Below are 16,279 nucleotides of genomic sequence, written 5' to 3' on the forward strand. Positions count from 1 at the left end.
ACAGTATATTGCAAAATTAAGATAGTAATATTCTTCATTGGACACTATATAACTAACAAATTTTTCTCCACTAGCAGTTATTTCTAGTGGGAAGATCATTTTGACCCAAAGCTAAAGATAGCTGTAAGCAAGTTACAATGTCATAGAAGGTATAAGATAACCATGTTATCCTTGAATTACATAATTTTTGTAGTTAGTTTTACCAGCGATAATTTCAGGAATTCTGAATATCATAACCGGAGCCTAGCCTAAAAATCACAGGATGCTGTGGGAAAGATGCACAGCGTTTATCTGAAGTCATTAGAAAGTTACGGGGTATTTTCTTCAGGAAACATTGTTACAAGTAGTTTCTTTTAAATATCTATCCACCACTAATCTAAGACAACTATGCTAGATTAAGTTGTTTCAAAGTAGTTTATTTAGGGGTTCCATTTTCACTCCTCAATAGATTTTATGTATTTCTCATATGCTTCTTCACTCATTAGTTCATCTAGTTCTAAAGGGTTACTGAATGTCATCTTGATCAGCCAACCATCTTCATAATAAGACTTGTTGACAAGTCCTGGATTTTCTGCTAGAGCTTTATTAATTTCAGTTACTTCTCCTGATAGAGGAGAATAGAGTTCATTAGGAGCTTTCACACTTTCCAAAGCACCAAACTCCTCTTGTTTGTTCAACTTTGTCCCAACTTCAGGCAGACTACAATAAACAACATCTCCCAAAGCTTCCTGTGCAAAATTGCTGATTCCCACTGTTCCAACACCGTTTTCTGTTTTTACCCATTCGTGTTTTTCTGTGAATTTCCGCACCGACAGCAGAGCAGGGCCGGTGCGTAGCGCCCGGACGGCACCCGCCCGCAGTCCCCAGGGCCGCGGCACACAGGCTGCCGACCGCGGCCGGCACGCTCCGCACCGCGTGGAGCGCGGTGTTGGCACGGGTGCAGAGGGTCTCCAAGCAGCACCTAGAGCACCCTGGCTGGCGGGGGCGGGGCGGCCCAAACTGTTCTATTTTTCATAAATTAATTTTTTAACTGAGAGCTTTCCATCAAACTTAAAGCAATGAAGGATTTGATTACTTGAGGAATCTAGTTTAATGAAAAAATAATCAGTGATTCAATAAATGTTGATTAGGAAAAGGCTGCAACAAGGGCAGGCACAATCTCTTCTCATTTACTTGAACCTGCTTTGTATCCAACCAACTTCTCATTCTTTGTCTTCTGATTTTCAGCTAAGATTAGAACTATTTGTCCCCCTGAAACTAGGTAACTAGAGAGAAAAATATTTGTTTCACTAATTGACTAAGATTTACCTTGCTTACAAAGCAACATTAACTGTAAATCACCCCCAACAATACTTACTTATCCTTACCTATAAAAGTCTAAGGCAAGACCACCTTGCTGAGGTACTCCAATCTGAATAAAATCAATCTCCTTTCCTGTCTGTTTCTTATTCTTAAGTTATTTATTAATTTTCGCAAGTGCCAGGTCTTCATTGCTATGCCCACTATTCTCTAGTTGCCCACCTTTGTCAGCAAAGTGATGTCTTTGATTTTTAGTATGCTATCTAGGTTTGTCATAGCTTTACTTCCAAGGAGCAATTCAATTCAGTTCAGTTCAGTCATTCAGTCATGTCCGACTCTGCCACCCCATGAATCACAGCACGCCAGGCCTCCCTGTCCATCACCAACTCCCGGAGTTCACTCAAACTCATGTCCATCAAGTTGGTGATGCCATCCAGCCATCTCATTCTCTGTCATCCCCTTCTCCTCCAGCCCCCAATCCCTCCCAGCATCAGACTTTTTCCAATGAGTCAACTCGTCGCATGAGGTGGCCAAAGTATTGCAGTTTCAGCTTTAGCATTGGTCCTTCCAATGAACACCCAGGGTTGATCTCCTTTAGAATGGACTGGAGCAAGTGTCTTTTAATTTCATGGCTGCAGTCATTGTCCTCAGAGATTCTGGAGCCTAACTATATAAAATCTGTGACTGCCTCCACCTTTTCCCCTTCTACTTGCCTTAAAGTGATGGGAATGTATGCCATGATCTTAGTTTTTTGAATGTTGAGCTTTAAGCCAGATTTTTCACTCTCTTCTTTCACTTTCATCAGGAGGCTCTTAATTCTTCACTTTTTCCCATTAGCATAGTATTATCTGCATATCTGAGGTTGTTGATATTTCTCCCTGCAATCTTGTTTCCAGCTTGTGATTCATCCACCCCAGCATTTTCCATGAAGGATTATAAGTTGAATAAATAGGGTGACAGTATACAACTTTGTCATACTTCCTTCTCAATTTTGAACCAGTCAACTGTACCATGTCTGATTTTGTTATTTCTTGACCTGCATACAAGTTTCTTAGGAGACAGGTAAGATGTCCTGATACTCTCATCTCTTTAAGAATTTTCTACATTTGGTTATAATCTATGTTAGAGTCCGGAATCGCCCTTCCCTCAAAGGAACAGAGGACACTCACGATAATGCAAGACACACAGCAAGGATTATTTCCAGCTAGCTGGGGTCCAAGTGTCTGCCCAACACAGCGAGTTTCAACAAGGACCCCGAGCACTCAGAGCCAAGGGGTTATATAGCATTTTCAAATCATGATATTTCTAAATTACCTAACTCACAGGAATTTTTCCACACACACACAGCTGTGCATATCTCTATCCTGGTGTCTTAACGAGATAAGTTTATCAGACCTGTTTACCTAATTTTCAATGTCATAGCCACCCACATTCTTGGTACTTAAGATTAACTTGCCTTCCTGGTACTTAAGATTAACTTGTCTCCCAGGTTTTATCTAGTTCTTCTTCCTTCAAGTCACATACTCAGTAAAAATGCTTTTTCCGGCCTCTAAGATGGCCGTTCTTACGCTAACCCATTCTTACAATCTACACAGTCAAAGACTTTAGCATAGTCAATGAAACAGAAGTAGATGTTTTTCTGGAACTCCATTGTTTTCTCCATGATCCAACGTATGTTGGCAATTTGATCTCTGGTTCTTCTCCCTTTCCTAAATCCAGTTTGTCCATCTGGAATTTCTTGGTTCAAATACTGCTGAAGCCTAACTTGAAGGATTTAGAGCATTACCTTGCTAGCATGGGAAATGAGTGCAACTATACAGTAGTTGGAAGATTCTTTGGCATTGCCCTTCTTTGGGATTTGAGTCAAAAGGGACATTTACCAGTACTGTGGCCACTGCTGACTTTTCCAAATTTGCTGACATATTGAGTGCAGCATTTTCACAGAATCAGATTTTAGCATTTGAAATAGTTTGCTGCAATTCCATCACTTCCACTAGCTTTGTTCATAGTATTGCTTCCTAAAGCCCACTTGACTTCACACTCCAGAATATCCAGATCTAGGTGAACAACCACACCATCATGGTTATCTAACCATAAAGAACATTTTTGTGTAGTTCTTCTGTGCATTCTTGTCACCTCTTCTAACCTTTTTTGTTTCTGCGAAGTCCTTACTGTTTCTGTCCTTTATCGTGTGCATCCTTGCATGAAATATTCTCTTGATAGCTTTAATTTTCTTGAAGAGAGCTCTAGTCCTTCCTATTCTATTATTTTCTTCTATTTCTTTGCATTTTTCATTTTAGAATGCCTTCTCTTCTCTTTTTGCTACTCTCTGGAACTCTGCATTCAATTGGGTATTTCTTTCCCCTTTCTCCTTTGCCTTTTGCTTTTCTTCTTTCCTCAGCTATTTGTAATGCCTCCTCAGACAACCACTTTGCCTCCTTGCTTTTCTTTTCCTTGGAAATGGTTTGGTCATTGCTTCCTGTATGATGTTATGAACCTCCATCCATAGTTCTCCATGTACTATGTCTATCAGATCTAATCCCTGTAATCTATTTGTCATTTCCACTGTATAATCATAAGGGATTTGATTTAGGTCATACCTGAATGGTCTAGTGGTTTTCCCTACTTTCTTCAATTTAAGCCTAAATTTGGCAATAAGGAGCTCATTATCTGAGCCACAGTCAAGTCCAGGTCTTATTTTTGCTGACTATATAGAGGTGATAGAATTCCAGTTGAGCTATTTCAAATCCTGAAAGATGATGCTGTGAAAGTGCTGCACTCAATATGCCAGCAGATTTGGAAAACTCAGCAGTGGCCACAGGACTGGAAGAGGTCAGTCTTCATTCCAATCCCAAAGAAAGGCAATGCCAAAGAATGCTCAAACTACCACACAATAGCACTCATCTCACACGCTAGTAAAGTCATGCTCAAAATTCTCCAATTCAGACTTCAGCAATATGTGAACCATGAACTCCCAGATATTCAAGCAGGTTTTAGAAAAGGCAGAGGCACCAGAGATCAAATTTCCAACATCCGCTGGATCATGGAGAAAGCAAGAGAGTTCCAGAAAAACATCTATTTCTGCTTCATTGACTATGCCAAGCCTTTGACTGTGTGGATCACAAAACACTGTGGAAAATTCTGAAAGAAATGGGAATACCAGACCAACTGACCTGCCTCTTAAGAAACCTGTATGCAGGTCAGGAAGCAACAGTTAGAACTGGACATGGAACAACAGACTGGTTCCAAATAGGAAAAGGAGTACGTCAAGGCTGTATATTGTCACCTTGCTTATTTAACTTATACACAGAGTACATCATGAGGAACGCTGGGCTGGAAGAAGCACAAGCTGGAATCAAGATTGCTGGGAGAAAAATCAATAACCTCAGATATGCAGATGACACCACCCTTATGGCAGAAAGTGAAGAGGAACTCAAAAGCCTCTTGATGAAAGTGAAAGAGGAGAGTGAAAAGGTTGGCTTGAAGCTCAACGTTCAGAAAACAAAGATCATGGCATCTGGTCCCATCACTTCATGCGAAATAGATGGAGCAACAGTGGAAACAGTGTCAGACTTTTTTTTTTTTTTTTTGGCTTCAAAATCACTGTGGATGCTGACTGCAGCCATGAAATTAAAAGACGCTTACTCCTTGGAAGGAAAGTTATTACCAACCTAGACAGCATATTAAAAAGCAGAGACAATACTTTGCCAACAAAGGTCTGTCTAGTGAAGGCTATGGTTTTTCAAGTAGTCATGTATGGATGTGAGAGTTGGACTGTGAAGAAAGCTGATCGCTGAAGAATTGATGCTTTTGAACTGTGGTGTTGGAGAAGACTCTTGAGAGTCCCTTGGACTGCAAGGAGATCCAACCAGTCCATTCTAAAGGAGATCAATCCTGGGTGTTCATTGGAGGGACTGATGCTAAAGCTGAAACCCCAATACTTTGGCCACCTCGTGCGACGAGTTGACTCACTGGAAAAGACTCTGATGCTGGGAGGGATTGGGGGCAGGAGGAGAAGGGGACGACGGAGAATGAGATGGCTGGATGGCATCACCGACTTGATGGACATGAGTTTGAGTGAACTCCGGGAGTTGGTGATGGACAGGGAGGCCTGGCGTGCTGTGATTCATGGGGTCGCAAAGAGTCGGACACGACTGAGCGACTGAACTGAACTGACTGAACTGATATAGAGTTACTCCATCTTTGGCTGCAAAGAACATAATCAATCTGATTTCTATATTGACCATTTGGTGATGTCTATGTGTAGAGTCATCTCTTGGGTTGTTATATGCTATACCTATTCATTATTTTGCCTTTTCATAGTGTTCATTCGGTTCTCAAGGACGACAGCGGTTGAGATGGTTGGATGGCATCACCGACTCAATGGACATAGTTATGGGTGGACTCCGGGAGTTGGTGATTGACAGGGAGGCCTGGCGTGCTGCATCTCATGGGGTCGCAATGAGTCAGACAAGACTGAGCAACTGAACTGAGCTGAACTGAATTCATTATTTTGCAAGTTATAGAGAGAAAAGGCCACATTTGTTAGAGTCATCATAAGTGATTTATTTTCTTTCTAGGGCCTAGCAAAATTTTATTGTATGAGGTGCACGGGAAAGTAAAATTTTCTTATGACTTTAGTAGCTTAGTACTAAAGTACTTCTACTTTAGTACTTTAGTAAAATTTGACTTTAGTACTCCTGGGAAATATTTATTTACATTCTTGGGAATTCATCCAAAGGGATAATCTTATGCAGAATCTTTAATATATAGATTATCCTCTCTTTCATTAGCTGTTGAGGTTGAGGGGTGCAATAAAGCATATTGTAAAGTACCCGCTGCTGCTGCTGCTAAGTCGCTTCAGTCGTGTCCGACTCTGTGAGACCCCATAGACAGCAGCCCACCAGGCTCCCCCATCCCTGGGATTCTCTAGGGAAGAATACTGGAGTGGGTTGCCATTTCTTTCTCCGATGCATGAAAATGAAAAGTGAAAGTAAAGTTGCTCAGTCGTGTCTGACTCTTAGCGACCCCATGGACTGCAGCCCACCAGGCTCCTCTGCCCATGGGATTTTCCAGGCAAGAGTACTGGAGTGGGTTGTGATTGCCTTCTCCGAAAATACCTGCTATTAGTTTATAAATCAGAAGATCTCAGTTAAAGCTCCAACTCAGGTACTAAGCTTTCATAAGTAATTTGACGTTTGAGCATTTGATTTTTTTCTTTAAAATATTCAAGTAATTGAACTAGGTTGCTTCCAGATATCTTTGCCTGTCAAAAAACAACACTATCCAATTAGCTTACAACAGGCAGAGCACTTTTCTTAAGGAAACCCAGATTCTAGGCCTCTCTCCTTCACATCTACCAATTAATTGAATGTGAGTTTTCATTTCTAAGCTGCTTGCTTTTTCTTTTGCTTCTCTTTCTGTCCTTCCCCTTTCTCTCACTTCTTTGCTTCTTTCCCTTTCTCTTCTTCCCTCCCTCCCTTCTTTCCCTCCCCTCCACCCCCGCGCTTTTCCCCTTTCTTTCATCACCATACAGAAATTTTTTACCTCATGTATTGTGAGGTCCAGATGTAGGACTTTCTGCCTTTTAACATAATACAACATGCACAAATTTTTTTGAGAATTTTTTGGGAAATGGAAAGCAACTTTTCATTTTACTTATGTGTAGGATGTCCTCTAGGTCAGTGATAACATTATCATGACTATCTTGGTCGTGAAGATCTTTTTTGTACAGTTCTTCTGTGTATTCTTGCCACCTCTTCTTAATATCTTCTGCTTCTGTTAGGTCCATACCATTTCTGTCCTTTATCGAGCCCATCTTTGCATGAAATGTTCCCTTGGAATCTCTAATTTCCTTGAAGAGATCTCTTGTTTTTCCTATTCTGTTGTTTTCCTCTATTACTTTACATTGATCACTGAGGAAGGCTTTCTTATCTCTCCTTGCTATTCTTTGGAACTCTGCATTCAGATACTTATATCTTTCCTTTTCTCCTTTGCTTTTCGTTTCTCTTCTTTTCACAGCTATTTGTAAGGCCTCCTCAGACAGCCATTTTGCTTTTTTGCATTTCTTTTCCATGGGGATGGTCTTGGTCCCTGCCTCCTGTACAATGTCACGCACCTCCATCCAGAGTTCATCAGGCATTCTATCTATCAGATCTAGTCCCTTAAATCTATTTTTCACTTCCATTGTATAATCATAAGGGATTTGATTGAGGTCATATCTGAATGGTCTAGTGATTTTTCCCTACTTTCTTCAATTTCAGTCTGAATTTGGCAATAAGGAGTTCATGATCTGAGCCACAGTCAGCTCCTGGTCTTGTTTTTGCTAACTGTATACATTTCTCCATCTTTGGCTGCAAAGAATATAATCAATCTGATTTCGGTGTTGACCATCTGGTGATGTCCATGTGTAGAGTCTTCTCTAGTGTTGTTGGAAGAGGGTGTTTGCTATGATCAGTGCGTTCTCTTGACAAAACTCTATTAGCCTTTGCCCTGCTTCATTCTGTGCTCCAAGGCCAAATGTGCCTGTTACTCCAGGTGTTTCTTGACTTCCTACTTTTGCATTCCAGTCCGCTATAATGAAAAGGATATCTTTTTTGGGTATTAGTTCTAAAAGGTCTTGTAGGTCTACATAGAACCGTTCAACTTCGGCTTCTTCAGCGTTACTGGTTGGGGCATAGGCCTGGATTACTGTAATATTGAATGGTCTGCCTTGGAAACGAACAGAAATCATTCCGTCGTTTTTAAGATTGCATCCAACTACTGCATTTCGGACTCTTTTGTTGACCATGATGGCTACTCCATTTCTTCTAAGGGATTCCTGCCCACAGTAGTAGATATAATGGTCATCTGAGTTAAATTCACTCATTCCAGTCCATTTTAATTCACTGATTCCTAGAATGTCTGTATTCACTCTTGCCATCTCCTGTTTGACCACTTCCAATTTGCCTTGATTCATGGACCTAACATTCCAGGTTCCTATGCAATATTGCTCTTTACAGCACCGGACCTTGCTTCTATCAACGGTCACATCCACAACTGGGTATTGGTTTTGCTTTTGCTCCATCCCGTCATTCTTTCTAGAGTTATTTCTCCACTGATCTCCAGTAGCATACAGGGCACCTACCGACCTGGGGAATTCCTCATTCAGTATCCTATCATTTTGCCCTTTGATACTGTCCATGGGGTTCGCAAGGCAAGTATACTGAAGCTGTGGTCCATGTGATCAGATTGACTAGTTTCCTGTGATTATGATTTCAGTGTGTCTGCCCTCTGATGCCCCCTCGCAATACCTACCTTCTTACTTGGGTTTCTCTTACCTTGGACGTGGGATATCTCTTCACAGCTGCTCCAAGAAAGCGCAGCCGCTGCACCTTACCTTGGATGAGGGGTATCTCCTCAAGGCTGCCCCTCCTGACCTTGAACATGGAGTAGCTCCTCTCGGCCCTCCTGCGCCTGCGCAGCCACCGCCTATTGGACGTGGGGCAGCTCCTCTTGGCCGCCGGCCCTGGCCTCAGGCATGGGATAGCTCCTCTCAGCCGTGCTTCTTTGCGTGGTCGGTTGTGCCGGGCTGGCGTCTCTCGCATCTGCGCCGCTGGGGCAGGCGTCTCTCGCGTCTGCGCCTCTGGAGCCACGGCTCTCACGTCTGCACCGCCCAGGCCAGCGTCTCTCGCATCTGTGCCGCCGGGGCCCAAGATAGTCACGATAACGTGATCACTGACCTAGAGCTAAACATCTTGGAATGTGAAGTCAAGTGGGCCTTAGAAAGCATCACTACAAACAAAGCTAGTGGAGATGATGGAATTCCAGTTGAGCTATTTCAAATCCTGAAAGATGATGCTGTGAAAGTGCTGCACTAAATATGCCAGAAAATTTGGAAAACTCAGCTGTGGCCATAGGACTGGAAAATGTCAGTCTTCATTGCAATCCCAAAGAAAGGCAATGCCAAAGAATGCTCAAACTACCACACAATTGCACTCATCTCACACGCTAGTAAAGTCATGCTCCAAATTCTCCAAGCCAGGTTTCAGCAATATGTGAACCGTGAACTTCCAGATGTTCCAGCTGGTTTTAGAAAAGGCAGAGGCACCAGAGAGCAAATTGCCAACATCCGCTGGATCATGGAGAAAGCAAGAGAGTTCCAGAAAAACATCTATTTCTGCTTCATTGACTATGCCAAGCCTTTGACTGTGTGGATCACAATACACTGTGGAAAATTCTGAAAGAAATGGGACTACCAGACCACCTGACCTGCCTCTTGAGAAACCTGTATGCAGGTCAGGAAGCAACAGTCAGAACTAGACATGGAATAACAGACTGGTTCCAAATAGGAAAAGGAGTGCGTCAAGGCTGTATATTGTCACCTTGCTTATTTAACTTATATGCAGAGTACATCATGAGGAACACTGGGCTGGAAGAAGCACAAGCTGGAATCAAGATTGCTGGGTGAACTATCAATAACCTCAGATATGCAGATGACACTACCGTTATGGCAGAAAGTGAAGAGGAACTCAAAAGCCTCTTGATGAAAGTGAAAGAGGAGAGTGAAAAGGTTGGCTTGAGCTCAACATTCAGAAAACAAAGATCACGGCATCTGGTCCCATCACTTCATGGGAAATACATGGGGAAACAGTGTAAACAGTGTCAGACTTTATTTTTTTGGGCTCCAAAATCACTGCAGATGCTGATTGCAGCCATGAAATTAAAAGACGCTTACAGCTTTGAAGGAAAGTTATGACCAACCTTGATAATATATTAAAAAGCAGAGATATTACTTTGCCAACAAAGGTCCATCTAGTCAAGGCTATGGTTTTTCCTGTGGTCATGTATCGATGTGAGAGTTGAACTTTGAAGAAAGCTGATTGCGAAGAATTGATGCTTTTGAACTGTGGTGTTGGAGAAGACTCTTGAGAGTTCCTTGTTCTGCAAGGAGATCCAACCAGTCCATTCTAAAGGAGATCAATTCTGGGTGTTCATTGGACTGATGCTAAAGCTGAAACTGCAATACTTTGGCCACCTCATGCGACTAGTTGACTCACTGGAAAAGACTCTGATGCTGGGAAAAGTTTGGGGTGGGAGGAGACGGGGACGACAGAGAATGAGATGGCTGGATGGCATGACTGACTCTGTGGACATGAGTTTGAGTGAACTCCGGGAGTTCGTGATGGAGGGAGGCCTGGCGTGCTGTGATTCATGGGGTCGGGGAGAGTCGGACACGACTGAGCGACTGAACTGAACTGAGGGATGTCCTAGATGTGACTTATCCACTTTTGGGAACCACCTCAGGATAAGCACACTAATCATGGTTATTTTGTCCGCTAGGTTTAGAATAGCCATTTAAAAAAAGCTGCCACCTGAGTCCTCAGTCTTCTAATCCTCCCTGAGGATTTATTAAGTTCAGTTGTTAGGGGCTCGTTTTACAAGACCAGTCCTTATGCTTAATCATCTTCCCTTACTAAAATCCCACAAGAGGACTACACTATTTGCAATCTACTGAACAAATGCCAAATAAAGGGCAGAATTTTTTTTTTTATTATGATAGAAATTTGCGTTGCTCAAAAGAACAAGTTTTGTTGACCAATTGAGTTGTATCAAGTTTGAATCCTCAGTTATCCCTTCCAGAATCTTTTCCCACATCCAGCTGTTAGGGGGATGCACACTGACTGAAACCACCCACCCTGACCAGGCATCATAGTAACCATTTGTGTGAGTTACTTTAAAACAGGAGGTCCTGGCAAGGAACAGAGAACTAATAAGCCACCTCTAGCCAGAAGAGTTCAGGAAAGGTCAAAAGGTGACACCATGTATCCAACCACTGTTAGGAGCCCTAACATCTGAGTAGCCAGGATAGGCCTGGGACCTTGCTTAGGCCTAAATTTCGATTTCCTGGAGACAGGGTGGAGGCTAAGTTTGCCAAAATTTAGAAATTCCTCCCTAGAAAAGTCCCGCCGGCGCCAAAAATCAGGCCAATCAGAGGAAAAAGGGAAATCCCCCAGAAAAACCCCATGCGCGCGCATAAACTGGCCAATGAGCTTCTGTGCGCGCATGAACTGGCCAATGAGCTTCTGCCAGTTTGATCTTTTGAACAAAAATAGGTGCTTATGTAATCTAAGACTATAAAAACCGCTGTGACCTGGGCTCGGGGCTCTTGTCCGCACTCCACTGCGCTGGAGGAAGCATGAGCCCTAGCTCGAGCTAGAAATAAACCCCATTCTTGCTTTTGCATTGCTGCGAGTGGCTTATTCTACCAGTATGGGGGGACTGGACTCAGGGCATAACACCACCTCCCAGAATCCTTCTTGCTGGTTTCCATATTGGTTGAACAATGTGTGTACCACCAGGAAGTTCTCTGAGTCAGAATGATTGGCCAAAGACAACCCAGAAACGAATCCCATCACCATAAAACTGAAGCCACAGGCAGGGCTGTTCTCCTGGGTTCCCTCACCCTACTGCTGTCCACTTGGGCACTCCCTACAATAAAATCTCTTGCTTTGTCACCACATGTGTCTCCTCAGACAGTTCATTTCTGAGTGTTAGACAAGAGCCCACTTTCGGGCCCGGAAGGGGTCCCCCTTCCTGTAACACAACTTATCCTTGTTTTACATCAGTCCTTACTAACTCTTATCCCATTTGACTGTCTATTATCTCTCAAGTTTATATCAACTAAAAATACATGCAACATAAATGTGGGGAGTTTGGTTTTATTTAGTGGGAATGTTAGCACTTGAGCCTGGGAGACAATATCTCAGGTAGGATCTGGAGAGAGCTGACTTCAAGGAGACTAGGGAGGAGCCAGGCTATATGCACGTTTGTAGCAAGGGGCAGGTAATCTGAATATTAAAAGATCACTGTTAATGAAGAGAAAACTAAATCTGTCACATGAAGAGATTTAGTTATCTTCTATATATGGGAATGTCTCGCGTGTGTATGTTCCTCGGTTCTTTGTCTCGTCACAACAAAAATTTGGAGTGATGGACATTAAAGCCCCGTCAGCGTGTCACAGCTCTCGGGTCTTGGACAGATCGTGTTATAGCTCTCAGGTCTCGAATGGACCGTGTTATAGCTCTTAGACAAATCAGTGTTACAGCTCAGTGCTACAGCTCTATTTTATTTAGAAGATAGCAGGAAAATCCATCTTCAAGGCGTGAGGGCACATAGGTCCAAAGACGCGAAGAGAAGAGTGGCCCAGTGTGAGGGAAAGAGAGAGAGAGCTAGCTTTGGCTCTTCTTTTTATATGCTTTTTCCCCCCTCTGGGCCTGCCCTATGTAAATTGGGCCAGCCAGGAGTGTTGTTTGGTTTACCTGAGGTCCTCACTCCGGTCATTGGACCTTCCTTTGTTCTATTTTGGTCGGCTTTTCCCTTCCTTGTCTTTTGGCCACCGCCCTTTTGAACTCCTTTTCCCTATTCTACCTACCTAACAGGAAGAAACAAGTGTCCAGGTGTGCCAAAATCATTTCTTTCATATGCATCTAGCTATCTGGGGCCAATCCTGCTTTCTTTATTGTTCACATACTAATTTCTGTTTACTGTAAAAGATGGTGAATATGGGTTATGGCCACCTCCCCCCAGCTCCTCGGTGTTTACTGAGGAGAAAGTGGCTAATGGCTTAAATAGCTGGCTTTATTTCACCTGGGCTCATAAATTTGCATTTGGAAAAAGCTTGTTTACTGGTAGAGTATAGAGCAGAAAACATTTCATTTTACAGTTAATTACGTACTCTGTATCATCCCAGGCTTCACACTGCAGTCTCATATACCTCACATACACATAATATGTGTTATGGGAGGAAAAATATAATAGAAACCCTGATCTCGTGGAGCCTGTAACTTTAGAGGAAGCAAGATATGAAGACATGAAGCTATTATAAATCAATATAAGGAGTTACTTTGAAAATGAGTTAATTATTTAACTCATTTAAATAATTAAAGTGGAAAATTCCTTATCTCATGCCATTAGTAGGGAAGGATTTTAAACTAAAAAGACAGGAAGCATAACAAAGATAAGGAGGGATTTCCCTGGCAGTCTAGTGGTTGGGACTCCAGGCTTCCACAGCAGGGGGCATGGGTTCAATCCCTGGTCAGAAACTAAGATCCTGAAAGGTTCAGGTAGGTCTTGGCCAAAAGTGAAAAAAAGAACATTTGACAAACTATTGATTTTTGCATCTGAAGAGTCTTTAAATTAAAGGAAAAAGTGAAAACAAAAATTTATACAACATGACAAAAGCTTAGCATCTTTAATATGGCAAGCTGAATATTATAAAGTCCTTATGCTCCTAGGATAGACTAATAGTTTCATAGCCATGGTATAAACTAACCCTCCTAAATCAATTTGCTTTCCTGGAAATGCCTTTGAAAGCTGAGCAATCAGAGACAGCCTAGTTTTCCTGAAATCAGCTATTCAACAAGTCTTGCCAGAATGATCAACTCTCATCTCAGGAACTAGCACAAGCCACATTTCTACAACTGGTGTAAACCCACTTTTACCTCTGTTAATAAAACTACTAGAACTCTGCATCCCAAAGCCCTCATAAGACTGGAAGTTAGCTTGTCTCAAGGATACTGTGCTCAAATAGCATAGTTTTTTTGCAGGAAAGGTCACTCCTTCTAGGGCCCCAGTGTGAGCTCTTGTCTGTTGTTCAGTTACTCAGTCTGGTCTGACTCTTTGCGACTCCATGGACTACAGCACACCAGGCTTCCCTGTCCTTTACCATCTCTTGGAGCTTGCTCAAACTCATGTCCATTGAGTCAGTGATACCATCCAACCATCTAGTCCTCTGGCATCCCCTTCTCCTCCTGCCTTCAACCTTTCCCAGCTTCAGGGTCTTTTCCAATGAGAGGGCTCTTCGCATCTGGTAGCCAAAGTTTTGGAACTTCATCTTCAGTAGCAGTCCTTCCAATGAATACTCAGTGTTGATTTCCTTTAGGATTGACTAGTTTGATCTCCTCACAGTCCAAGAGACTCTCAAGAGTCTTCTCCAACACCACAGCTCAAAAGCATCAACGCTTCAATATTCAGTCTTCTTTATGCTCCAACTCTCACATCCATACATGACTACGGGAAAAACCATAGCTTTGACTAACCAGACACTATTCGGCAAAGTAATGTCTCTGCTTTTCAATACCCTATCTAGGTTTGTTGTAGCTTCCAAACAACAAGTGTCTTTCCCTCGGATGCAGTCACCGACCGCAGTGATTTTGGAGCCCAAGAAAATAGCTTGTCACTGTTTACGCTGTTCCTCCATCTATTTGCCATGAAGTGATGGGACCAGATAGAATGATCTTTGTCTTAGAATGTTAAGTTTAATCCAGCTTTTTCACTGTCCTCTTTTGCCTACATCAAGAGTCTTTGTCCTCTTCGCTTTCTGCCATAAGGGTGGTGTCATCTGCATATCTGAGATTACTGATATTTCTCCGGGCAATCTTGACTGAAGCTTGAACTTCATCCAGCCTGGCATTTCACATGATGTACTCTGCAAAGAAGTTAAATAAGCAGAGTAACAATATACAAACTCGATGTACTTCTTTCTTGATTTGGAACCAGTCTGTTCTTCCATGTCTGGTTCAAACTGTTGCTTCTTGACTTGAATGCAGTTTTCTGAGGAGGCAGGTAAGGTGCTCTGGTATTACTATCTATTTAAGAATTTTCCACAGTTTGTTGTGGTCCATACAGTCAAAGGCTTTAGTGTAGTCAATGATGCAGAAGTAGATGCTTTTATGGATTTCTGTTGCTTTTTCTATGATCCAACATATGTTGGCAATTTGATCTCTGGTTCTTCTGCCTTTCTGAAATCTAGCTTGTACATCTGGAATTCTTGGTTCACTACTGCTGAAGCCTCTCTTGGAGGATTTTGAGCATTACCTTGCTAGCATGCGAAATGAGTCCGATTGTGCAGTAGTTTGAATATTCTTTGGCATTGCCTTTCTCTGGGATTGGAATGAAAACTGATCTTTTCCAGTCCTGCGGTCACTGCTGAGTTTTCTAAACTTGCTGGCATATTGAGTGCAGCATTTTAACAGGATCATCTTTTAGGACTTGAAATAGCTCAGCTGGAATTGCATCACCTCCACTAGCTTCAGGATGTATGGTTCTAGGTGAGTGACCACCCCATCATGGTTATCTGGGTCATTAAGATCTTTTTTGTATAGTTCTTTCGTGTATTCTTAATTAAGAAGACACCTCTTCTTATTGTCTTCTGCTTCTGTTAGGTCCATATAATTTCTGTCCTTTATTGAGCCCATCTTTGCATGAAATGTTCCTTTGGTATCTCTAATTTTCTTGAAGAGATCTCTAGTCTTTCCCATTCTATTGTTTTCCTCTATTTCTTTGCATTGTTCACTTAGGAAGGCTTTCTTTTTTCTCCTTGCTATTCTTTGGAACTCTACATTCAAATGAGTATATCTTTCCTTTTCTCTTTTGCCTTTCACTTCTTTTGTCAGCTCTTTGTAAGGCCTCCTCAGACAACCATCTTGCCTTTTTGCATTTCCTTCTCTAACCCTTCTCTAACACTCTGAAATAAATTGTCTGAAGAGAGAAATGTACTGACAACGCCAATGACTTTATTGGGAAGGGGGCGCTCAGGAAGAGAGCCTCAGTGTAACAGAACCCAGGAGAACTACTCTGTTATGTGACTCTCAGCCTCAGTTTTTATGACAGTGGGGTTAGTTTCCAGATTGTCTCTGGCCAATCATGTTTCTTGTACCTGTATTTGATCTGACTCAGGGTCCTTCCCTCTCTCAGCCAAGATGGATTCCAGTTCCATGGCTTCTGAAAGGTTGGCAGGACATATTGTCTCCTCCCTTCACCTTTTGGCCCCTCCCAAATTTTCATGTTAGTTTTATAAGACATACAATAGGCTGGTGCCACCTTCCTCCTTTTGGTCCCTCCTGAATTCTCCAGGTTAATTTTCAGAGGCAGCTGTACCTTCTTTATCAGAACCTCTTGTTGAGAGACAACTCAGACAGGTAGCTGTCATCCTGCCTGG

The 16,279-nt window shown here is 42.4% G+C and overlaps 1 pseudogene; it reads right to left on the reverse strand.

Annotated features, from left to right (window-relative positions):
- Positions 1-408: 408 nt before the first annotated feature.
- Positions 409-16,057, reverse strand: LOC129536103 (glycine cleavage system H protein, mitochondrial pseudogene; annotated as a pseudogene).
- Between the last annotated feature and the right edge of the window lie 222 nt (positions 16,058-16,279).

This window comes from Moschus berezovskii, chromosome 6, assembly GCF_049115385.1.
Source record: "Moschus berezovskii isolate FMDL1 chromosome 6, NW_MosBer_1.0, whole genome shotgun sequence".
NCBI classification, from domain to species: Eukaryota; Metazoa; Chordata; class Mammalia; order Artiodactyla; family Moschidae; genus Moschus; species Moschus berezovskii.